Source organism: Tachyglossus aculeatus, chromosome 2, assembly GCF_015852505.1.
Source record: "Tachyglossus aculeatus isolate mTacAcu1 chromosome 2, mTacAcu1.pri, whole genome shotgun sequence".
NCBI classification, from domain to species: domain Eukaryota; kingdom Metazoa; phylum Chordata; class Mammalia; order Monotremata; family Tachyglossidae; genus Tachyglossus; species Tachyglossus aculeatus.
In genome coordinates, this window is record NC_052067.1 from 95,204,219 (window position 1) to 95,229,444 (window position 25,226).

General features: G+C 47.2%; 1 protein-coding gene across 2 annotated transcripts in view; it reads right to left on the reverse strand.

Moving 5' to 3' along the window:
- Window positions 1-25,226, reverse strand: part of PKIB (cAMP-dependent protein kinase inhibitor beta) — a 44,434-nt gene that overhangs the window by 18,414 nt on the left and 794 nt on the right. For both annotated transcript variants that reach the window (XM_038740871.1, XM_038740872.1), the window contains exon 2: window positions 3,921-4,004. The gene's annotated coding sequence lies outside the window, so the exon portion shown is untranslated. The remainder of the gene's footprint in view (window positions 1-3,920; window positions 4,005-25,226) is intronic.

A 25,226-nucleotide genomic window follows, 5' to 3' on the forward strand; every position in this document is an offset into this window, starting at 1 on the left:
GCGCTTAGAACAGTGCTCTGCACACAGTAAGCGCTCAGTGAATACGATTGAATGAATGAATGAGTAAACGCTCAATGAGTATGATTGAATGAATGAATGAATGGTTGTGAGCTGCCTTACTATTAGGGAAGGTGGGGATTTTCTCCAGAATTCAGGCCTCAATCACCACATCTTTCCCACTTCCCCTTTCAGCCTCACCAAACTGCCCGTCTCCTTCTCCCAAAATGCTATTTAGAAGCTACCTCCTCCAGGAAGCCTTTCTTAATGAATCCCTTCCACATAATAATAATAATAATAATAATAATAATAATAATAATAATAATAATAATAATAATAATAATAATGTATTTGCTAAGTGCTTACTATGTGCCAGGCAATGTACTAAGCACTGGGGTAGATACAAAGAATCAGGTAGGACACAGTCCATGTCCCACATGGGGCTCACGGTTTTAATCCCCACTTTACAGATGAGGGCACTGAGGCACAGAGAAATTAACCCTATCAGCCACTTCCACCCTCATGCACTTATACTTTGTTACACATTCACCTGTGTCTATCACTTATACATTTTCTTTCACTTTTGACTGTGCTATATTTGCGAGTTTATGTCTCCTTGTCTTCCCTGTTCCTTTGTCAGATACCCAGGGGCAGGGATACACCTTCGATTTCTTCCGTAGTTTCCTCAAGCGTTCAGTAGAGCGCTCTGCCCACACCCACTCATTTAGCATGGGGACAACAGTCCCCTGACAGGTAACTTCACAGGCCACCGCCAATGCAGGAATCACATTAAGACCCTTCGCCGAAACCCCAGCCCAGCTCAGCGTCCTACTGACTGGCCAGCCAATCAATCAATCAATCATTTGTCTATATTGCAAGCTTACTACGTGCAGAACACTGTACTAAGCGTTTGGGAGAGTACACTATAATGATATAATAGACCCATTCCCTGCCCACAATGAATTTAGGGTCTAGAGGCTTAAGAATCCCAGGGACATTCCTGGCAAATTCAGCCAGAAAGGTTGTCAAGTTCCAACATGTCTACCAACTCTGTTCTACTGTAATAATAATAATAATAATAATAATAATCATAATAATTTTTGTATTTGTTAAGCACCTACTATGTGCCCAGCACTGTTCCAAGCGCTGGGGTAGATACAGGGTAATCATGTTGTCCCACATGGGGCTTATAGTTTCAATCCCCATTTTACAGATGAGGGAACTGAGGCACAGAGAAGTTAAGTGACTTGCCCAAAGTCGCACAGCAGATTAGTGGCGGAGCCGGGATTAGAACCCACGACCTTGCAGTCATCCAAGCGCTACGTTCAGTGCTCTGCCCTCAGTAAAGCGCTTAATAAATACCACTGATTGATGGTTACTGGAGAAGGCCTTAGGAAACTCTGGAACAGAAAACTATATCATTGTATTAAAGCCTAACTCCCCTTTCTAGACTGTAAGCTCGTTGTGGGCAGGCAATGTATCTGTTTATTGTTATATTGCACTCTCCCAGGTGCTTAGTACAGCGCTCTGCACACAGTAAGCGCTCAATAAATACGATTATGAATGAATGAATGAAAACTAGCTAATTTGCTATGCCAGTGACCCATGCCAGGGAGCAGGACACGAGGAAAACTTGGAATGAACCCCAAATGTCCCTGGCTCTCGAAACAGCATGGCTTCGCAAAAAGAGCACAGTCTTGGGAGTCAGGGGATATGGGTTCTAATCCCGCTCCACCACTTGTCTCCTATGTGACCTCGGGCGATCCACTTCACTTCTCCGTGCCTCAGTTGCCTCTTCTGTAAACTGAGGATTAAGATGGCGAGCCCCACATGGGACAACCTCATTACCTTGTATCTACCCCAGCGCTTAGAACAGTGCTCGGAACATAGCAAGCGCTTAACAAATACGATAATTATTATTGTTATTGTTATTCTCTCCCAGAGATGGCCGCTAATCATATCCTCCAAGAGGCCTTCCTTGATTAAACTCTCTTTTCCCCGGCTCGCTCTCCCTTTTGTGTCTGATGCACTTGGATCTATTACCTTTGGACATTTGATATCCACCCTAACCCAACCCCACAGCACTTGTGTACATATCTTTAAATTATATATTAGAAGTGACTTATTTATTCATGTCAATGTCTGTCTTCCCCTCTAGACCGTAAACTTGTTTCAGGCTGGGAACGTGCCAGCTAATTCTGTCGTATGGTACTCTCCCAAGCTCTCAGTACAGTGCTCTGCATAAAGTAAGCGCTCAATAAATACCACTGATTGATTGATTGATTGATTGATTGATTGATTGAAGAATAAGAAACCAGGAATCTGGACCTGCCCTATGGATGAGACAACGCATTTTTGCCATCCTGCAATTAATGTCACCTTTTCCCTTCACAACGAGAATGAGAGTCTGTGGATTAGAGAAGCAGCGTGGCTCAGTGGAAAGAGCCTGGGTTTGGGAGTCGGAGGTCATGGGTTCTAATCCTGCCTCCGCCGCTTGTCAGCTGGGTGACTTTGGGCAAGTCACTTCACTGTAAAATGGGGATGAAGACTGTGAGCCCCACGTAGGACAACCTGATCACCTTGTATCCCAGCCAGCGCTTAGAACAGTGCTGGTATTATTATCAGGGCCGCTGACATATCAAACAATTTTTGCTCTCGGTGAGAGGTCGGTTCCTGTTTCCTTGGAAAAGGGAATTTCGGGCCAGGCGACCAGTCGTCAGATGAGGTTGGCTGGAGCCGACGGGAAGGGGGGCGGTGGGGGGATGTGGTTGAGTTTGGGAGAGCTGGCTAAGAATGGGAATGCAAACACGGAAGCCTGTTCCTTACCACCGACTCCACGGACCACACGGACGGACGGCGCCACAGACTGAGGAAACTTATGTGTGACAAAGGGGAAATCTCCAGTCCCTCACAGTGCCCCCTCTTCATTCATTCATTTGATGGTATTTATTGAGCGCTTACTGTGTGCAGAGGCACTGTACTAAGCACTTGGAAAGTACAATCTGGCAACATATAGAGACGGTCCCTACCCAACAACGGGCTCACAGTCTAGAAGGGGGTGACAGACAACAAAACAGAACAAGTAGACAGGCGTCAGTAGCATTGAAATAGATGAATAGAATTATAGATATATACACATCATTCATAAAATGAATAGAAAACACCCTCTAGAACTCCTGCACTCTGAGTTCCCCAGACATCCCACTTCTGAAACCTGTAGGATCCCCTCCCTCAATTCCTCTACTTCCTCCTGGAGTAATAATAATAGTAGTAATTGTGGTATTTGTTAAATGCTTACTACGTTCCAGGCACCGTACTAAGTGCTGGGGTGGATACAAGCGAACTGGGTTGGACCCAGTCCCTGTCCCACATGGGGCTCACAGTCTTAATCCCCATTTTACAGATGAGGGAACTGAGGCCCGGAGAAGTGAAGTGACTTGCCTAAGGTCACGCAGCAGACAAGTGGCAAGAGCTGGGATACTCCCCCAAACGCTTAGTACAGTGCTCTGCATACAGTCAGTGCTCAAAAAATATCAATGAATGAGGGAGTTGTAAATCCACTTTAGCCCCCGGCCTGCTCTGTGACCTTGCCCAATCCATTAATTCCATTCAATCGTATTTATTGAGAGCATACTTTCATCATCATCAATCGTATTTATTGAGCGCTTACTGTGTGCAGAGCACTGTACTAAGCGCTTGGGAAGTACAAGTTGGCAACATATAGAAACAGTCCCTGTGCAGAGCACTGTACTAAGCACTTGGGAGAGGACAATACAATGATAAACAGACACATTCCCTGCCCACAGCGAGTTTACAGTCTGGAATCCAATTTTAATCTTAATCCAATCCAATCAACCATGCTGGGCCTCAGTTTCCTCCTCCATATTCAGTCCCCCCAAGATCCGGAGGGAAAGAGAACTTACAACGGCTCCCGGTGAAGAGCTGCGGATCTTTCCGGAGCCGGATGCCGGACAAGGCTCCTCCTGTTCCGCCCTCCTGGGTCTTTCCTGCAGGAGGGAATGGTTAGGGTCAACCGGAATGTGCAGATTTATTACTCTATTTATTTTACTTGTGCATATTTACTATTCTATTTATTTTGTTAATGATGTGCATTTAGCTTTAATTCTATTTGTTCTGACGACTTGAGACCTATCCACCTGTTTTATTTTGTTGGCTGTCTCCCCCTTCCAGACTGTGAGCCCATTGTTGGGTAGGGACCGTCTCTATATGTTACCAACGTGTACTTCCCAAGCGCTTTGTACAGTGCTCTGCACACAGTAAGCGCTCAATAAATACGATTGAATGAATGAATGAATGAACCGGAAAGCTGGCGAGCTGAGCGGATCACCAAGCTTCCAAGCCCACTGGCCCCCACATTGCCACCACCACCCTTCCACCCCACCGACAGGGCAGGGGGCCTGGGACTCAGAAGGTCATGGGTTCTAATCCCGGCTCCGTCGCTTTTCTGCTGCCTGATCTTGGGCAAGTCACTTCACTTCTCTGGGCCTCAGCTAACTCATCTGGACAATGGGGATTGAGACTGTGAGCCCCAAGAGGGACAGGGGACTGTGTCCAACCCGATTTGCTTGTATTCATTCAATCAACTGTATTTATTAAGCGCTTACTGTGTGCAGAGCACTGTACTAAGCGCTTGGGAAAGTGCAATACAGCAATAAGAGTGACAATCCCTGCCCACAACAAGCTCACAGAACAGGGGATGGGGGGACAGATATCAATACAAATAAACAGACATCGATTCATTCATTCATTCAATCGTATTTATTGAGTGCTTACTGTGCGCAGAGCACTGTACTAAGCGCTTGGGAAGTACAAGTTGGCAACATATAGAAATGGTCCCTACCAAACAGTGGGCTCACAGTCTAGAAGGGGGAGACAGACAACAAAACAAAACATATTAACAAAATAAAATAAATAGAATATGTACAAGTAACATAAATAGAACAATAAATATGTACAAACATATATACATATATACAGGTATCCACCCCAGCGCTTAGTACAATGCCTGGCACACAGTAAGTGCTTAACGAATACCATAATCATTACTATCATTATGCTTGCTTTATTGAGCTCTACCAATCACTTAGTACAGTGCTCTGCACACAGTAAGCGCTCATTAAATACGACTGACTGCTCTGGGCTTCCCAAGTGCTTAGTACAGTGTTTTGCCTCTAGCATTGCATTGCTATTATTATTAGATCTGTGATCTTTGGGAATTTGATATTCGCCTCAGCCCCAGAGCACTTACGCACATAACTATAAATTACTGATTGACAGTAATGTTTCTCTTCCCCGCTAGACTGTAAGCTCGTCATGGACAGGGAACTCGTCCGCCAACTCTGCTGTACTGTACTCTGATATAAATACATAAAATTATTCATCAATTCAATTCATTCAATCGTATCTATTCATTCATTCATTCAATCGTATTTATTGAGCGCTTACTGTGTGCAGAGCACTGTACTAAGCGCTTGGAAAGTACAATTCGGCAACAGAGACAGTTCCTACCCAACAACGGGCTCACAGCCTAGAAGGGGGAGACAGACAATCAATCAATCAATCAATCACTGAATCATATTTATTGAGCGCTTACTGTGTGCAGAGCACTGTACTAAGCGCTTGGGAAGTACAAGTTGGCAACATATAGAGACAGTCCCTACTCAGCAGTGGGCTCACAGTCTAAAAGGGGAGTCTAAAAGACTAAAAGACACAGTCTAAAAGACAACAAAACAAGTAGACAGGTGTCAATACCATCAAATAGTAAAATTACAGATATATACATACGTGCTCCTCCCCCAGTGCTTAGTACAGTGCCTGGCACATATTAAGTGCTTAACTATTACCGCAAATAACAGATGCCACAATTGACCCCGTCCCTGCCGCCAGCTCTAGCCCAGCGTCGGGGCCGGAAGGCATAGCAGAACTTGGATTTGTGCCCTCTGTTCATCCCTCCCTCATCATCATCATCATCAATCGTATTTATTGAGCGCTTACTATGTGCAGAGCACTGTACTAAGCTCTTGGGAAGTACAAATTGGCAACATATAGAGACAGTCCCTACCCAACAGTGGGCTCACAGTCTAAAAGGGGGAGACAGAGAACAAAACCAAACATACTAACAAAATAAAATAAATAGAATAGACATGTACAAGTAAAATAAATAAATAAATAGAGTAATAAATATGTACAAACATATATACATATATCCAGATGCTGTGGGGAAGGGAAGGAGGTAAGATGGGGGGGATGGAGAGGGGGACGAGGGGGAGAGGAAGGAAGGGGCTCAGCCCCACAGCATCTAGGCACCTAGCTCTCTTTTATTTATTTCTATTAATGTCTGTCCTCCCCTTTAGACGAAGCTCCTTGTGGGCAGGGAATGTGTCTCCCAACTCTGTTCTACCACACTCTCCCAAGCGTTTAGTACAGCGCTCTTGCACCCAGTAAGCGCTCAGTAAGTACCACTGATTGACTGGCAGCCACACCCTTGGCAATCATTAGACTGTGAGCCCACTGCTGGGTAGGGACCGTCTCTATATGTTGCCAACTTGTACTTCCCAAGCGCTTAGTACAGTGCTCTGCACACAGTAAGCACTCAATAAATACGATTGATTGATTAGATACTGTATGGGAGCTCATTACTAGACTGGAGATGGTCAGTTCTTTGAGGGTGAGAAGCAGCGTGGCATACTGGAAAGAGCCCGGGCCTGGGGGGGTCACAAGGACTTGGGTTCTAATCCCGCCTCTGCCACTTGTCTGCTGTGTGATCTTGGGCAAGTCAGGTCACTTCTCTGGGCCTCAGTGACCTCATCTGGAAAATGGGGATTAAGACTGCGAGCCCCACGGGGGATGGGGACTGTGTCCAACTTTTATCTACCCCAGCGCTTAGAAGGGCTTAGCACAGTACTCTGTGGTCAATAAGTGCTTAATACTATACGACTGAATGAATGAACTGTGTTTGGCCTATAGTAAGCGCTTAACAAGTACCACAATAATAATAATAATAATTATTATAGTCTAGCTCTCTTCCTCCCTTCAAAGCCCTACTTAGAGCTCACCTCCTCCAGGAGGCCTTCCCATACTGAGCCCCCTCCTCCCCATCCTTACCTCCTTCCCCTCCCCACAGCACCTGTATATATGTATATATGTTGGTACGTATTTATTACTCTATTTAATTATTTTATTTGTACATATTTATTCTATTCATTTTATTTTGTTAATATGTTTTGTTGTCTGTCTCCCCCTTCTAGACTGTGAGCCCACTGTTGGGTAGGGACCGTCTCTACATGTTGCCAACTTGGGCTTCCCAAGCGCTTAGTACAGTGCTCTGCACACAGTAAGCACTCAATAAATACAATTGAATGAAAATAAATTATTAGTAGTGATAGTATTAGGGATCACGTCTGCTCACTTTATCGACCCTCCCCAAGTGCTTAGCACAGTGCACTGCACAGAGTAGAATGCTCAATGAATGGATCACGTCCTCTAACTGTAGTGTAATCTCCCAAGCATTGAGTACAGTGCTCTGCATAAAGTAAGCAATCAATAAATACCACTGATGGATTGAGAAACCTGAATAACCCTTCGCTAGTGGTGATGGCCTGAAGCCTCTTTACAACTTCATTGCTTGTTCTTGTTTAGTTCAATCATTGATTTTGCCATTTTTTTCATTGGGTCTCAATGTCTAGACTGTGAGCCCGTTTTCTAGACCGTGAGCCCGTTCATTCATTCAATTGTATTTACTGAGCGCTTGCTGTGTGCAGAGCACTGTACTAAGCACTTGGGAAGTACAAGTTGGGCCGTTGTTGGGTAGGGACCGTCTCTACATGTTGCCAACTTGTACTTCCCAAGCGCTTAGTACAGTGCTCTGCACAGAGTAAGCTCTCAATAAATATGATTGAATAAACCGATCAATCAATCATATTGATTATTGAGCACTTACCTACACAGAGCACTGTACTAAGTGCTAGGAAGAGTTCAGTATAACCGAGTCGGCAGCTACTATCCCTACCCACAAAGGAGTTTACGGTCCACAGGGGGAGTCTACAATCTAGAGCCCTTGTTTGGGACAGGAACGGGAGATGGGGGGGAAAGAATGGATTTTGTGCAAACTGGGGGAATCGCAAGAAAGAAGGGATTTGATGAATATCGGGGAATGGGAGAGGAGGGAAAGAGGGGATATGGGCTTAGTAGAGTAGTAATACATACTAGAGAAGCAGCGTGGCTCAGTGGAAATCAATCAATCAATCAATCGTATTTATTGAGCGCTTACTATGTGCAGAGCACTGTACTAAGCGCTTGGGAAGTACAAATTGGCATCACATAGAGACAGTCCCTACCCAACAGTGGGCTCACAGTCTAAAAGGGGGAGACAGAGAACAGAACCAAACATACCAACAAAATAAAATAAGTAGGATAGAAATGTACAAGTAAAATAAATAAATAAATAGATAAATAGAGTAATAAATATGTACAACCATATATACATATATACAGGTGCTGTGGGGAAGGGAAGGAGGTAAGACGGGGGGATGGGGAGGGGGACGAGGGGGAGAGGAAAGAAGGGGCTCAGTCTGGGAAGGCCTCCTGGAGGAGGTGAGCTCTCAGCAGGGCCTTGAAGGGAGGAAGAGAGCTAGCTTGGCGGATTGGCAGAGGGAGGGCATTCCAGGCCCGGGGGATGACGTGGGCCGGGGGTCGATGGCGGGACAGGCGAGAGCGAGGTACAGTGAGGAGATTAGTGGTGGAGGAGCGGAGGGTGCGGGCTGGGCAGTAGAAGGAGAGAAGGGAGGTGAGGTAGGAGGGGGCGAGGTGATGGACAGCCTTGAAGCCCAGGGTGAGGAGTTTCTGCCTGATGCGCAGATTGATCGGTAGCCATTGGAGGTTTTTGAGGAGGGGAGTAATATGTCCAGAGCGTTTCTGGACAAAGATAATCCGGGCAGCAGCATGAAGTATGGATTGAAGTGGAGAGAGACACGAGGATGGGAGATCAGAGAGAAGGCTAGTGCAGTAGTCCAGACGGGATAGGATGAGAGCTTGAATTAGCAGGGTAGCGGTTTGGATGGAGAGGAAAGGGCGGATCTTGGCAATGTTGCGGAGCTGAGACCGGCAGGTTTTGGTGACGGCTCGGATGTGAGGGGTGAATGAGAGAGCGGAGTCGAGGATGACACCAAGGTTGCGGGCTTGTGAGACGGGAAGGATGGTAGTGCCGTCAACAGAGATGGGAAAGTCAGGGAGAGGACAAGGTTTGGGAGGGAAGACAAGGAGCTCAGTCTTCGACATGTTGAGCTTTAGGTGGCGGGCGGACATCCAGATGGAGATGTCCTGAAGGCAGGAGGAGATGCGAGCCTGGAGGGAGGGGGAGAGAGCAGACAATGATGCCACAGAGAGCAGAGGGCAGAGATGTAGATCTGGGTGTCATCAGCGTAGAGATGATAGTTGAAGCCGTGGGAGCGAATGAGGTCACCAAGGGAGTGAGTGTAGATTGAGAACAGAAGGGGACCAAGCACTGAACCTTGGGGAACCCCCACAGGAAAGTGTACAGGCTTTGGAGTCAGAGGTCATGGGTTCAAATCCAGGCTCCACCACTTGTCAGCTGTGTGACTTTGGACCAGTCACTTCACTTCTCTGTGCCTCAGTTACCTCATCTGTAAAATGGGGATTAAGACCATGAGCTCCACGTGGGACAACCTGATCACCTTGTAGCCTCCCAGTGCTTTGCACATAGTAAGTGCTTAATAAATGCCATCATTATTATTATTCTTTATTGAGCACCCACTGGGCAGACAAGTGGCAGATTCAGGATTAGAATCCAGGTCCTTCTGAAGTCTTGACTCTCTGTGTCTTTAAAAAAAGAAATGGTGTTTTTTTCCTATTTGTTTGGCTTACATTTCCTTCACTTCAGCTGATAATAATAACAAACTTCCTCTTGTCTGCTGTGTGACCTCGGGCAAGTCACTTAACGTCTTTGTGCCTCAGTAACTTTATCTGTAAAATGGGGATTAATACGTGGGACATGGGCAGTGTCCCACCTGATTAGCTTGGTTAGCTTGCTTAGCTTAGTTCCAGCCTGATTACCTCAGTGTCTGGAACATAGTGAGCACTTAACAAATACCATTAAAATATAACTGTAATAAGGAGAGTAATTAAGGTATGTGCTAAAGCTAAAGCACTCTTAATAATAATAATAATAATGTTGGTATTTGTTAAGCGCTTACTATGTGCCAAGCACTGTTCTAAGCGCTGGGGTAGATATAAGGTGATCAGGTTGTCCCATGTGGGGCTCACAGTCTTCATCCCCATTTTACAGATGAGGGAATTGAGGCCCAGAGGAGTTAAGTAACTTGCCCAAAGTCACACAGCTGACAAGTGGTGGAGTCAGGATTTGAACCCACGACCTCTGACTCCAAAGCCCGGGCTCCTTCCACTGAGCCACACTGCTTCCCTATTAGAAACACTGTTCTAAGCACTGGGGAGGGTACAAGGTGATCAGGTTGTCCCACGGGGGGCTCACAGTCTTAATCCCCATTTTACAGATGAGGTAACTGAGGCCCAGAGAAGTAAAGTGACTTGCCCAAGGCCACACAGCTGACAATTGGTGGAGCTGGGATTAGAACCCACGACCTCTGACTCCCAAGCCCGGGCTCTTTCCACTGAGCCACTCTGCTTCTATTATGTGCCAACACTGTACTCAGTGCTGGAGTTGATACAAGATCATCAGATCAACTACTTCCCCTGTCCCCAGGGGGCTCACAGCCAGAAGAATAAGGAGTTATAATGAGGAAACAGGCCCAGAGAGGTTAAGCAATTTGCCCAAGGTCACACAGCAGGCAAATATTAGAGCCTGGATCCAAAAACAGGCCCGGATCTTTCCACTGGGCTACTTGAATATCCTGCTGTTGCCCACTCTCTTCATTCGTCAGACCCAAGAAAATTGTTTCTTTGAAGATGATGATGGCGGCGGTCATGGTAATCATAATAATGATGGCATTTATTAAGCGCTTACTATGTGCAAAGCACTGTTCTAAGCGCTGGGGAGGTTACAAGGTGATCAGGTTGTCCCACGGGGGGCTCACAGTCTTCATCCCCATTTTACAGATGAGGGAACTGAGGCCCAGAGAAGTGAAGTGACTTGCCCAGAGTCACACAGCTGACATTTGGCGGAGCCTGGATTCGAACCCATGACCTCTGACTCCAAAGCCCGGGCTCTTTCCACTGAGCCAAGCTGAGACCATGAACAAATTCTATTACTGGGAGAGCTATAAGTCCATCCGACCTAAAAATACAGTCTATATCCATCAGCAGCCCCAGGATGCTCAGAAGAATCAAATGCTAGTTGTCCTCCTGAAGCAGCATGGCCTTGTGGAAAGAGCATGGGCCTGGTAGTGAGAGGACCTGGGTTCTAATCCTGACTCTACTACCTGTCTGCTGGGTGTCACTGAACTTCTTAATACCTCAGTTCCCCCATCTGTAAAATGGGGATTTAGACTGTGAGTCACACGGAGGATGTGGACTATGATTTGCTTGTATATACCTCAGTGTGCCCCAACCCCACGGCGCTTACGTACATATCTTTAAATTATTTACTATAAGTCACTCATTTATTCATATTAATATCTGTCTCCCCCTCTAAACTGCAAGCTCATTAAAGGCAGGAAACGTGTCTGCTGATGCAGAAGCAGTGTGGCTCAGTGGAAAGAACATGGGCTTGGGAGTCAGAGGTCGTGGGTTCGAATCCCAGCTCCGCCACTTGTCAGCTGTGTGACCTTGGGCAAGTCACTTAACTTCTCTGTGCCACAGTTTCCTCATCTGGAAAATGGGGATGAAGACAGTGAGCCCCATGTGGGACAACCTGATCACCTTCTAGCCTCCCCAGGGCTTAGAACAGAGCTTGGCACATAGTAAATGCTTAACAAATACCAACATTATTATTATTACTATTACTCTCCCAAGTGCTTATTACAATGCTCTGCACATAATAAAAAACCCTCTCTTGACCCCACCTCACCTTCTAGTTATCGCCCTATCTCCCTCCTACCATTCGTTTCCAAACTCCTTGAACGAGTCGTCTACACCCACTACCTCGAATTCCTCAGCGCCAACTCTCTCCTCGACCCCCTCCAATCTGGCTTCCGTCCCCTACACTCCACAGAAACTGCCCTCTCAAAGGTCACCAATGACCTCCTGCTTGCCAAATCCAATGGCTCCTACTCTATTCTAATCCTCCTCAACCTCACAGCTGCCTTCGACACTGTGGACCACCCCCTTCTCCTCAACACGCTATCCAGCTTCAGTTCCACTGACTCCATCCTCTCCCAGTTCTCCTCTTCTCTCCCACCGTTCATTCTCAGTCTCTTTTGCGGGCTCCTCCTCCCCCTCCCATCCCCTTACTGTAGGGGTTCCTCAAGGGTCAGTTCTTGGTCCCCTTCTGTTCTCTATCTACACTCACTCCTTTGGTGAACTCATTCGCTCCCACGACTTCAATTATCATCTCTACGCTGATGACACCCAAATCTACATCTCTGCTCCTGCTCTCTCTCTCTCCCTTCAGGCTCGTGTCTCCTCCTGCCTTCAAGACATCTCCATCTGGATGTCTGCCTGCCATCTAAAACTCAATATGTCCAAAACTGAACTCCTTATCTTCCTTCCCAAACCCTGTCCTCTCCCTGACTTTCCCATCACTATTGACGGCACTACCGTCCTTCCCATCTCACAAGCCCGCAAACCTTGGTGGCATCCTCGACTCTGCTCTCTCGTTCACCCCTCACATCCAATCCATCACCAAAAACTGCCATTCTCACTTCCGCAACATCGCCAAGATCTGCCCTTTCCTCTCCATCCAAACCGCTACCCTGCTGGTTGAATCTCTCATCCTATCCCGACTGGATTACTGCATCATTCTCTTCTCTGATCTCCCATCCTCCTGTCTCTCCCCACTTCAGACTATACTTCATGCCGCTGCCCGGATCATCTTTGTGCAGAAATGCTCAGGGCATGTTACTCCCCTCCTCAAAAGTCTCCAGTGGCTACCAGTCAACCTACGCATCAGGCAAAAACTGCTCACCCTCGGCTTCAAGGCTGTCCATCCCCTCGCCCCTCTTACCTCACCTCCCTTCTCCCCTTCTCCAGCCCAGCCCGCACCCTCTGCTCCTCTGCCGCTAACCTCCTCACTGGGCCTCGTTCTCGCCTGTCCCGCCATCGACCCCCGGCCCACATCCTACCCCTGACCTGTAATGCCCTCCCTCCGCACATCCATCAAGCTAGCTCTCTTCCTCCCTTCAAAGCCCTACTAAGAGCTCACCTCCTCCAGGAGGCCTTCCCAGACTGAGCCCCCTCCTTCCTCTCCCCCTCCCCATGCTCCCCGCCCTACCTCCTTCCCCTCCCCACAGCACCTGTATATATGTTGGTAAAGATTTATTACTCTATTTATTTTACTTGTACATTATTTTGTCTATGATGTGCATCTAGCTTTACCTCTATTTATTCTGATGACTTGACACCTGACCACATGTTTCGTTTTGTTGTCTGTCTCCCACTTCTAGACTGTGAGCCCGTTGTTGGGTAGGGACCATCTCTATATTCTCCCAACTTGTACTTCCCAAGTGCTTAGTACAGCGCTCTGCACACAGTAAGTGCTCAATAAATACGATTGAATGAATGAACGAATGAATGAGTAATAAGTACTTAATACAAACCATTGATTGACTGTTTAATTGTTTAGTACAGCGTCTGGCACATAGTAAGCGCTAGAATGCCAGCTCCTTGTGGACAGGGAACATATCTACCTTCTAGACTGTGAGCCTGTTGTTTGGGTAGGGACCATCTCTATATGTTGCCAACTTGTACTTCCCAAGCACTTAGTACAGTGCTCTGCACACAGTAAGTGCTCAATAAATGAATAAATATCTACCAATTCTGTTCTATTATACTCTTATCTACCCCAGTGCTTAAAACAGTGCTTGGCACATAGTAAGTTCGTTTAAAGTACCAATATTATTATTATTATTACTCTCCCGGTTGCTTAGTCCCCTTTCAGGGTTACACCTGGAGAGTTTCCAGTCCTCTACCAGTCTCGACTGCAGGAGGGAGAGTCAAGCAGAGGTCTGTCCATTCCTTTCCTAGCTTGGGCAGGGGCTAGCAAGGGGAAGGCAATCGGCTACAAGTCAAAACCACCCGTGCTGGGCAGCAGTGACACGGGAGACCATCAAGGGCGGAGACTCGAGTTTCCCACGTGGAAGGAGACGATGGTAAACCACTTCTGGATTTTGACCAAGAAAACTCTGTGGCTCCACTACCAGAACGATTGCAGATGGAGGTGGGGCGTTCTGGGAGAGATGTGTCCATGGCGTTGCTATGGATCAGAGATGACTCGACAGCGTAAGGCTAGAGTTGCTTGATGTGGTAAGCCCACAACAAGCTGCCTTATTGGTGACTGTCTGTGATCCCGAGAACAACAAGAAGCGGCGTGGCTCAGTGGAAAGAGCCCGGGCTTGGGAGTCAGAGGTCATGGGTTCTAATACCAGCTCCGCCGCTTGTCAGGTGTGTGACTTTGGGCGAGTCACTTCACTTCTCTGGGCTCATCTGGAAAATGGGGATTAAGAAAATGAGCCCCACGTGGGACAACCTGATCACCTCGCATCCACCCAACGCTCAGAACAGTGCTTTGCACAGTGTAAGCGCTTAACAAATGCCATCATCATTATTATTATTAAGAAGGAAGAGACTGGCGAAGGTGCTGTTGGGCTCTACCTGAGGCAGGTGATTGTGGGCCTGTAACGGGCCTGGACTAATCTATGACTGCCACGGGGAGCCACAGCTGGACGCCCCAAGACAGATAAAAGGCACTCATTTTGAGCACAGGGAACACACACGAAGAGGCAAGCAGAGGAAAATGCCCAGAGCAGAAGCAAGCAAGCAGCAGGAGTATTGGCAGAACGGGTTCCCTTGACCACCGGACTGGTATCGGACCCTTGGTGGAGTGGAGTGAGTGAGTGAGTGTCTGCACGTGTCACTTCCTTGCACGTTGGTGAAACTAAGTAAAAACCTTTCCACAGTCACCTTGGTGATCAGAGGTGTGGTTTGACTGTATTACATGTCACCGAGGCTCCCCCAGTCCAGGAAGGTCCCGGTTGGTATGAATTGGGTCTCGTGACACTCAGTACAGTGTTCTGCATTTAGTAAGTGCTCAATAGATATAATTAATGCCATTTAAAAATCCAACCAGCAGTCATCCCCAACGTTCGAGATGGATCATCCCACACCCCCTCCATCCCTAACATTCCAATCTGTGATCCAGTGACCTAGCATGGATGGCTCACCCATGGATCTATCTAAAATCTCTCTGGAATCTGCTAGTGGATCTGACTGCACGGCTTTCTGTGGGCACAGATTACATGGGCTCACCTCCTGCTGGGGTGGGGAAATGCTTCCTTTTGCTTATTTTTAATGGATGATGACGAGGATGGGAGTCAGGAGGCCTCGGGTTCTAATCCCGGCCCCGCCACTCATCTGCTGTGTGTTTTGGACAAGTCACTTGGCTTTTCTGGGCCTCGGTTACCTCAGCTGAAAATGGGGGCTAAGGCCGTGAGCCCCATGTGAGACAGGCACTGTGTCCAACCTGATTAGCTCGTCTCTACCCCAGTGCTTAGTACAGTGCTTGCACATAGTAAGCGCTTAACAAATACAATACAAAAGGATGACGGGCAATCACCAACAATCTCCTTAATTATCCAGGACGAGCACGAAAGTCGATTGATTCCACCCAAAAGAATACCCTAGGTGTTTCCATAATGACGGTTTTGACACCCAGCTACGTGTTTTGTCTTGTTGTCTGTCTCCCCTTTCTAGACTGTGAGCCCGTGGTTGGGTAGGGACCGTCTCTATATGTTGCCAACTTGTACTTCCCAAGTGCTTAGTACAGTGCTCTGCACACAGTAAGTGCTCAATAAATGATTGAATGAATGAATAATGGAAAAAATACCACTGAACCATAACCACGCAGCCTGTTCTCACCTGGAGTTTCCCCTTAAAACATGCTTTATTTTCTGTTTTAAATGGCATCTGTGAAGCACTGACTATGTGTCAGGCACTGTCCTAAGCGCTGGGGTAGATACAAGATAGCTTGGGCATGGGGCTCAGAGTACTAATTCCCCTTTTACAATGAGGAAATCAAGGCCCAGAGAAGTGAAGTGACTTGCCCAAGGTCACACAACAGACATGGGGAGGAGCCGGGATTAGAACCCAGGTCCTTCTAACGCTCAGGCCCGTGCTCTAACCACTAGGCCTCACCTAGGTACTTGTTTAGTCTGTCTACTTGTTTCATTTTGTTGTCTGCCTCCCCCTTCTAGACTGTGAGCCCGTTGCTGGGTAGGGATTGTCTCTATTTGTTGCCAGACTGTACTTTCCAAGTGCTTAGTACAGTGCTCTGCCCACAGTAAGCACTCAGTAAATACGATTGAATGAATGAATGATTGGGTAATGGACTCCTTGCCGCCTGGCTTTCCTCACTGCCCAGACAAATGCGAAGCCCCTAAAAGTCCCCAGGAGTGAGTAAGGTATTAACAGGATTGAGCCCTCACCCCAGCCCCGAATAAGGGTTGGCTAAACCGACAATAATTTTCCCCCCAATCTGCAAGGTAAAATGGAATCCACTCAATTCAGAAACCTTCCAAAGGGCTCTCCGCTGGCAACAGTTTAAATCCAAAGAAGACGTTGTTTATCTTTTCCCTTCAATGGCAAACGTGGCTATGGGTTATGCCTTTTTATGTTGTTTTATGTTGTTTGGACAAAAAAGGCCAGTTATATTGGACCCTCATTAAGTCCTTTCATGCCACCCGACATATAGCCGGGGATCAATTATCCCGCCAGACTTACATGGCATTACCTGTTCCACACACACTGGCATCAGGAAGAGAAAATTTACTCCCCTCAGTGGAGTAAATGCTCCTTGTGCCTCTAGCTATTTTTTTTTATGATATTTGTTAAGCACTTACTGGGTGTCGGGCACCGTCCTAAACACTGGGGTAGAGACAAGATAATCGGCCAAGCAGATGGGTACCCTGACTCTTCCATCCTCCCCCGGGGGGTCTCCACCTTTTGGGAACAGGACCTTGAGGGCTTATCAGAAATCAGGGACAGAGCATTTAGGGCCAATCCTCAGAGCATTTAGGGCCAACCTCAGCCAACCGTTTCCCGGCCTACCTCCCACTCCTGCCCAGAAATTTTACCATTTCCCTTTGGGTAGAAATATGCTACATCGTAAACTCTTCCACTAATAATAATAATAATAATGGCATTTATTAAGCGCTTACTATGTGCAAAGCACTGTTCTAAGCGCTGGGAAGGTTACAAGGAGATCAGGTTGTCCCACAGGGGGCTCACAGTCTTAAACCCTATTTTTTTACAGATGAGGCAACTGAGGCACAGAGAAGTGACTTTCCCAAAGTCACACAGCTGACAATTGGCAGAGCCGGAATTCGAACCTATGACCCCGACTCCAAATCCTGTGCTCTTTCCACCGAACCATGCTGCTTCTCTACTAGTGTACACTGTTAGCCCCGTGAAGGCAGGGATCATTCCTACCAACTCTACCGTACTCTCTCAAACACTTAGTACAGTGCTCTTCATGGAGTACTAGGAGTGCTAGGAGTATAGAAGGAGCACTCTCCTTCTCCAGCCCAGCCCGCACCCTCCACTCCTCTGCCACTAACCTCCTCACTGGGCCTTGTTCTCACCCGTCCCACCGTCGACCCCCAGCCCCCGTCCTCCCCCCGGCCTGGAATGCCCTCCCTCCGCACATCCACCAAGCTAGCTCTCTTCCTCCCTTCAAAGCCCTACTGAGAGCTCACCTCCTCCAGGAGGCCTTCCCAGACTGAGCCCCCTTTTCCCTCTCATCCTCCCCATCCCTCCACTGCCCTACCTCCTTCCCCTCCCCACAGCACTTGTATATATTTGTACAGATTTATCACTCTATTTATTTTACTTGGACATATTTACTGTTCTATTTTGTTAATGTTGTGCATTTAGCTATAACTCTGTTCTGACGATTTTGACCCCTGTCTACGTGTTTTGTTTTGTTGTCTGTCTCCCCCTTCTAGACTGTGAGCCCGTTGTTGGACAGGGACCATCTCTATCTGTTGCTGACTTGTACTTGGTATAAATACCACTGATGGATTGAAGAAAATGTACCTTGGAGGGACTTTTCAAAGGGAGCGTTGTTCCCAGAAATCCACTCCCAGCATCCTCTGAGGCCCAGGAACATCCCAGTCACCGCAGCGGGCTGAGCTGGAGCTGCCAGGCCTTTCCCAACGGGACACTTCCGCAGAGCGTTCTGCGGTTTGGAGTAGCAAGGTCATACAACCTTCTGCCACACGGGAATCAATCAATCAATCAATCAATCGTGTTTATTGAGCGCTTACTGTGTGCAGAGCACTGTACTAAGCGCTTGGGAAATACAAGTTGGCAACATATACAGACAGTCCCTACCCAACAGTGGGCTCACAGTCTAGAAGCGGGAGACAGAGAACAAAACCAAACATACCAACAAAATGAAATAAATAGAATAGATATGTACAAGTAAAATAGAGTAACAAATATGTACAAACATATATACATATATACAGGTGCTGTGGGGAAGGGAAGGAGGTAAGATGGGGGAGATGGAGAGGGGGACGAGGGGGAGAGGAAGGAGGGGGCTCAGTCTGGGAAGGCCTCCTGGAGGAGGTGAGCTCTCAGTAGGGCCTAGTAGGGAAGCAGTAAGGCATAGTGGAGAGAGCCCAAGCTTGGGAATCAGAAGATCATAGGTGGTAATCCCTGCTCCACCCCTTGTCTGCTGTATGACCTTGGGTAAGTCACTTCACTTCTCTGGGCCTCAGTTACCTCGTCTCTAAAATGGGGAATGAGACTTAGAGCCCCGGGTGGGACAGGGACTGTGTCCAATCCAATTTTCTTGTGTCCACCCCAGCACTTAGTTCAGTGCTGGTCACACAGTAAGCGTTTAACCAATACCACAGTGATTATTATTATTAAGTCGGCCAGCCCCAACTGCCCAGGAAGCTCAACGACAAAACTCCCCAGATAAAAGCTTTAATCGAATTCCTAAGGCATGAAATTCTCTCACAGTCATCATCTTCATCAGAAGTATTTGTTGAGTGTCTACTACCATAATAATAATATAATAAAAATGCCAAAATTATTATTATTACTACTGCAGAGCCTTATTACTACCACAGAGCACTGTCCTAGGGAGCCTCTGAATGTAGACCACTGTCTTGGGCGTCTACAATGTGCAAAGCACTGTAGTAGGGGAGCAAACCACTGCCCTGGCCTCTTTCTTGAATAAATGAATACTATTCTGGGTCCAGGGCATCGGATACCAACAGAGTACAAAGCCTTGTAATCAATCGATCGATCAATGGTACTTATCGAGCGCAGAGCACTGTACTATGCGCTTAGGAGAGGAAAATGCGACAAAGTTGCCAGATATCTTTCCCTGCCCATAACGAGCTTCCAGGCCAGCAGCTGGCAGAATGGGGGAGATTTCTGGGGTCTTTCCATTCATGTCCTGAGTGGCGACTGAATTCAGTTTTCTGTGGACCACGGCATTGGCTTCTGTAGGGTCCACTGTACTGCACACCTCCTAGGGCCAAGCACTGTACTGAGCACTTTGTTCAGAGCACTGGAAGAGTCCAGTGATGCGGTCCTTGGCCCCTATCCTCAAGTCAGTCAGTCAGTGGTATGTATTGAGTACTTACCGTATGCAGAGCACTGTACTACGCGCTTGGGAGAGGACAATAGAACAACATAACAGACACATTCCCTGCCCACAAAGGGCTGACAGTCTAGTAGATCTGCCAGGGGTAGGTTGCCATCCCAGCTGGGATGACCATTCAGGATCTCAAGAGAGAGAGGGATTATAAATCCTCCTTGGGTTGTAGGAGTCGCACGGCGGTGCTTAATCACTAAGCACTTATAAAGGCTTAGTCTGGGGCTCTGCACCCAGTTACCTCTCGGGAAATACCGCTGATTGTCAGTGCTATTTGTTGAGCGCTTAATGTGTGCAGAGTATTGTACTAAGTGCTTGGGAGAGTACAATATAACAGAGTGGGCAGACATGTTCCCTTCCCACAAGGAGTTTAATCAGTAACTTAGGATCCTACTATTACTCAAATGCATACTGCCGTAAAAGCTTACTACACTCCTGATGCATGACCTTGGGCAAGTCATTTAACTTCACTGGGTTTCCGTTTCCTGGGTACTCGATACCACATAGAAGGTGAGCCACATTTGGGACAGGGACTGGGTCTAATCTGATCATCTTGTATCTACTTTAACTGCTAGTACAGTGCTTGGCACAGGGTCGGCACTTCACAGATCAATCAATCAATCATATTTATTGAGCGCTTACTGTGTGCAGAGCACTGTACTAAGCTCTTGGGAAGTACAAGTTGGCAGCATATAGAGACAGTCCCTACCCAATACCATCCCTTAGGATTGTCCAAGCGCCCGCTTGGAGAAAAGCCCTAGACTAAACACTCAGGGGACAGAAAGAAGAAATACGAATAGTATAGAGAGAAGTGGTGTAGCCAGAATAGCAGCATAGCTTAGTGTGTTGCTGTGTGACTTTGGGTAAGTCACGTCACTTCTCTTTGCCTCAGTTCCCTTATCCGTAAAATGGTGACTGAGACCATGAGCCCCATGGGAGACAGGGACTGTGTCCAACCTGATTTGCTTGCATCCACCCCAGTGCTAAACCAATACCATGATTATTATTATTATTAAGTACAGGTTTTAAAAAATGTGCTTCCTGCCCTTAAGGAGTTTTCAGTCTAACGGGTGGGAGACGATAGTTTTCTCTGCCTCCTGAGCTCTGCTTCTCCTCAGGCCCATCCTGGGAAGTAGGGGAGGAGACCCTTACTAGAACTGCACTTTTCAGGCTTGGCTTCAACAGAACCACTGTTGGAGGACAATTTTAGAGTTTCCTTAGTAGTTAGAACAGAGACAGTTGGCTGTGGGCGTACTGAGAAGACGGCAAAGGACTGTCCTTTCGTAAGCACCAAAGAGACCGATAACGGACGGAATGACCACACGTACGAGCAAACCACCTCCTCCCTCTCTCCCACCCCAACCTCCAAGGGAATGATTGAATCGGGAGCCCAGAGGGAAGGCAGTGGAGAAGGGGATTGTGAACGGTGGTGAGAAAAAAGCTCAAAATCGGCTGCCAGCACAAGGGAATAAAGAGGGGGGTTCAAGCAATCGATCGTTCAGTGGAATACAGCAGAATTAGCAGACACATTCCCTGCCCCTAACGAGTTTCTAGTCTAGAGGGTTGAAGAGGAGCGGAAACTCAACAGCAGAGTTGGCATGGGACTAAAACCCACAAACCACAATCCAAAGTATCCATCCCAACATTTCTTAAAGGCACAAACAGAATCAGTCTCGTTTTCCACCCAGCACAAGAAAGGGAGGCAGATGCTTCTGTTTTCTTGCCATTTTTCCAGACTAGCTGAAATGCCATTTGTTTGTGCCCATGGTGACTGGGGATTTTTAACCGTGTGACGGTGTGGGCTAGGAGTCTGCCTGACTGACAGCTGTGGCCCAGGCGTGATGGTAACCTTCCTTCCTCCCCACAGGAATCTGGCGGGACGGCAAGGTAAGGGGGTAGAGCTGGGGGCTAGGATGTCAAAATTCCCAACAGAATCTTTCATTTTTTTCACTCCTAGGAAGGCACCCTCGCATGAGAGATGGGCTACAGGAATTTTATTTTCAAAGGAACCGGTACTGAAACCATTCCAAGTGTGTCAAACATCTCTGCCAACATTTTGCCAGGTATTTCCCCTTCATGTGTGCATTGAAAAAACTGTAGGTCTGCTAGAATCCACATTTGTTTCCGCAGTAGGTCCAAAATACTCTTAATAAGGAATATTTTCTTTCTAAGATCTTTTTCCCAAATAAGCCTGTGTTGCTCAGTGGAAAGAGTGCGGGCTTGGGAGTCAGAGGTCATGGGTTCAAATCCCGACTCCACCACTTGTCAGCTGTGTGAACTTGGGCAAGTCACTTAACTTCTCTGGGCCTCATCTGAAAAATGGGGATTAAGACTGTAAGCCCCACGTAGGACAACCTGATCACCTTGTGTCTAACCCAGTGCTTAGAACAGTTTCGCATATAGTAAGCGCTTAACAAATACCATCATCAACATCTTCGCAGAGCGAGGAATTACTCTTGCCACACTTTAAAAATTGGAAAATGTACATTTCCACTTTTAGATCCCTTAATGGTCGCAAGGTGACAAAGTGTGGATAGTAGTTCACAGCTTATAGAGTTAGTGTGGCTACATTTCCACAGCACACTGCATTCTTCAGAAGGAAACTACTGAAGATGAAATCAGAATAACACGCTTAATCAATCGAGCATGTGTACTGAGCACCTAGGGCATGCAGAGCACTGTACTAAGCACTTGGGAGGATGCGATATAACAGAGCTAAAATCACTGAGGAACCGGGAAGAAAAAAGGAATTTTCTTCTCCCACGTCCCTAATTAACTATATTACTCCAAAGAGACTTAGAATAAGGTTACATTCCCGGGAAAGAGGTGGGAGGGCCACAGGGACTTCTAGGTTATGTAGTTGACAATGACACAGGGAACAAAAAAAAATGATTTCTTTCACTAAGGGCACCTACTCTTTCAGAGGAGAAAAGAGTTTTAAAGCTTTACTTCTTGCCCAATTTAGCACTGAAGAATTGGAACTCCCAAAGCTTTGTAGGTAATACATTCTCCTGAAAGGGAGACTGTTTTTTAACAAGTCCCAAACCCCAAAGAATATTTTAGTCATCAAAATCTGAGCGATGCTGTCCCGATCCCAGACCTACCCTATCATCCTTCCAGCCTGGGATTCATTCATTCAATCGTATTTATTGAGCACTTACTGCGTCAGAGCACTGTACTAAGCGCTTGGAAAGTACAATACTGCGATAAACAGAGACAATCCTTGCCCACAACTGGCTCACGGGCTGGAGGGGGGAGACGGACATCAAAAACGAAAGCTAGCAGGACCAGGAGGCTTGAAGAAATGCGTGCTGGTTGTCCTGGAAACCCATCCTCATGACTAGGGATGGGCCCTCTCTTTCATTCATTCATTCAATCCAATTTATTGAGAGCTTACTGTGTGCAGAGCACTGTACTAAGCGCTTAGGAAGTGCAAGTTGGCTACATATAGAGATGGTCCCTACCCAACAACGGGCTCACAGTCTCTTAGAGCTAACTCTCCTTTTTCCCTCTTGGGCTGCATCCCATCATTGATTAATCAACATAAGTGCTTAGAGCAGTGTTTGGCATGTAGTAGGCACTTAACAAATACCATTATCATTAATATTATTATTAAATTCAGGGAAGACGATCAGACCCGTTCATGGATGACCCTAACCCACAAATCATGACCCATCCAACCCCTTCTAATAATAATAATAATGATAATAGTATTTGATAAGCGCTTACTATGTGCAAATCCAACCCCTTCTAATAATAATAATAATGATAATGATAGTATCTGATAAGCGCTTACTATGTGCAAAGCACTGTTCTAAGCGCTGGGGAGGTTACAAGGTGATCAGGTTGTCCCACGGGGGGCTCACTTGTTCTCTGTCTCCCCCTTCTAGACTGTGAGCCCACTGTTGGGTAGGGACTGTCTCTGTATGTTGCCAACTTGTACTTTCCAAGCGCTTAGTACAGTGCTCTGCACACAGTAAGCGCTCAATAAATACGATTGATTGATTGATTAATCCCTATTTTACAGATGAGGTCACTGAGGCACAGAGAAGTGAAGTGACTTGCCCAAAGTCACACAGCTGACAGTTGGCGGAGCCGGGATTTGAACCCATGACCTCTGACTCCCAAGCCCGGTCTCTTTCCTCTGAGCCACGCTGCTTCTCTACCATCTCTATATGTTGCCGATTTGTACTTCCCAAGCGCTTAGTACAGGGCTCTGCCCACAGTAAGCGCTCAATAAATACGACTGAATGCATGATTTTGTTTCAGGAGGCTGGTGGAATAATTGCCCAAGATAAAAGCTCAATTAAAAAAAAACCTCCCAACTGATAATTCCCTGGCAACCCATCTGCCCATGCCCACTCGAGACGCCCCCTCCTCTTAATAATAATAATAATAATGATGGTATTTGTTAAGCGCTTACTATGGGCCAAGCACTGTTCTAAACGCTGGGGAGGTTACAAGGTGACCAGGTTGTCCCACGGGGGGGCTCGCAGTTTTAATCCCCATTTTCCAGAGGAGGTAACTGAGGCACAGAGAAGCTAAGTGACTTGCCCAAAGTCACACAGCTGACAGGTGGCAGAGCAGGCACAGACCCCCCTTTGCCCCCCAAAATAAGATTTTCCACGCTATTCTGGGGGCGAGTTGTCCCCGGGCGGAGGGGAAGGGGAAAAGGGAGAGGAAGAGAAGAGGCGTCCTTCCCAGGCGCAGGTAGGTCGAGGGTCTTGCCTGCTGTGTGACCTTGGGAAAGTCACTTCACTCCTCTGAGCCTCAGTGACCTCATCTGGAAAATGGGGATTGAGACCCGGAGCCCACGTGGGGACAGGGATTGGGTCCGGTCCGATGGGCTCGTAGCCACCCCAGCGCTTAGTACGGTGCCCGGCACATAGTAAGCGCTTACCCAACACCACAGTGATGAGTCGGGGAAGGGGCGCCGGGGCCGGATTAGGGGTAAAGCAGGGGAGGGAGCTGGGATGAGGGGAGAGGACAGGGATCCACCAATTCGTGACTCAGTAGAAAGAGCCCGGGCTTGGGAGTCAGAGGTCATGGGTTCTAATCCCGCCTCCACCACTTGTCAGCTGCGTGACTTTGGGCAAGTCACTTCACTTCTCTGGGCCTCAGTTCCCTCATCTGGAAAATGGGGATGACGACTGTGAGCTCCCGGTGGGACAACCTGATCACCTTGTAACCTCCACAGAGTTTAGTACAGTGCTTTGCACCTACTAAGCGCTTAATAAATGCCATTATTATTATATTTTTACCCATCCTCCCTTCGAAGCCCTACTGAGAGCTCACCCCCTCCAGGAGGCCTTCCCGGACTGAGCCCCCTTTTTCCTCCCCTCCTCCCCACCCCTACCTCCATCCCCTCCCCACAGCACTTTTATATATCTATTTGTACACTTATTACCCTATTTTATTTGTACATATTTACTATCCCATTTATTTTGTTCGT